The following is a 1,269-nucleotide window of genomic DNA, read 5'->3' on the forward strand; positions in this document are numbered from 1 at the left end:
CAGATTTTCCCCAAGCACTAGTCTTGAAACCATTGTTTCTCTTGTTTTTCTTATGATAACATTCTTTATCCCAGTACCAGTGGTTTCTGACTTATAATGATTCGATTTATGCTTTTTTAACCTTACGTTGGTGCCAAAGTGATAAACATTCAGTAGAAACTGAATTTTGAATTTGGAGCTTCTCCTGGTCTAGAGATACGTGGCACCATACTCTCTTGGTGCTACAGTGAACTGCTCTGCTGTCAGCTACACAATCACGAGGGTCAACAACTAGTAAATAGACTAACAACCATTCTGCACCATACTGTTCCATTCTGTTTTTCACTTTTAGTACAGCATTCAACATACTACATGATCTATTCAAGTCTTGGTCATAGAGTAGGCTTTGTGGTAGCTATTGGTTCAGAGCACATATAAGGTGGGCTAAGCTACCATGTTTGGTAGGTTATGTATATTAAATGCATTTTTTTTATTTTTAAATTTTATTTATTTATTTGAGAGTGAGAGAGAGAGCATGAGAGGGGAGAAAGTCAGAAGGAGAAGCAGAGTCCCCATGGAGCTTGGAGCCTGATGTAGGACTTGATCCCAGTACTCCGGGATCATGACCTGAGTTGAAGGTAGTCGCTCAACCAACTGAGCCACCCAGGTGCCCTAAATGCATTTTCAACTTAGGAAATTTTGAACTTACAATAGGTCTATTGGGAAATAACCCTATCATAAGACAGGGAAGATTTGTATGACATTGTTTTTGCAAGGCAAAACCTGAATTCCAGGTCTCTAGTGTTTCTCCAGCCCTATAGCCCTTGGGGGCAAGGCCGTTCTAGGGTTACTTAGATACTCTTCCTCTCCCTTATCATGTTTTGTCTTTGCTTTCAGTTAGTTGGGCACCCCAAATCTAAGAGTCTTTTTAATGCCTGTCCTGTGTAAAGCAAGCCTATTGGGTTATGCATCTATGTGATTTGTCCACATTCGTTGAGGGAAAATCATACGTGTTCACTTAGACAAAGAGAGCCTGTCTCACCACATTATATACTTCAGATGGCACATACTCCCTTAATTGGTTAAAAGTAGAATGAAGGTGATTAATCTACTTGGTAAACATTTTTACAACAAATAGAAATGCACATTTTTTGGTGTCTCTCTTAACAGGGAAAAGGTGGCAGGTGCCATGTGGCCATTGAAACAATAGTACTTTTCCTGAGTCCCCTGGTGAGGGTAGACAGTGTCCATGCCCTGCCCTTAAACTGTGCTGTTTGTGTCTGCTGTCAA

This window comes from Mustela erminea, chromosome 5, assembly GCF_009829155.1.
Source record: "Mustela erminea isolate mMusErm1 chromosome 5, mMusErm1.Pri, whole genome shotgun sequence".
NCBI classification, from domain to species: domain Eukaryota; kingdom Metazoa; phylum Chordata; class Mammalia; order Carnivora; family Mustelidae; genus Mustela; species Mustela erminea.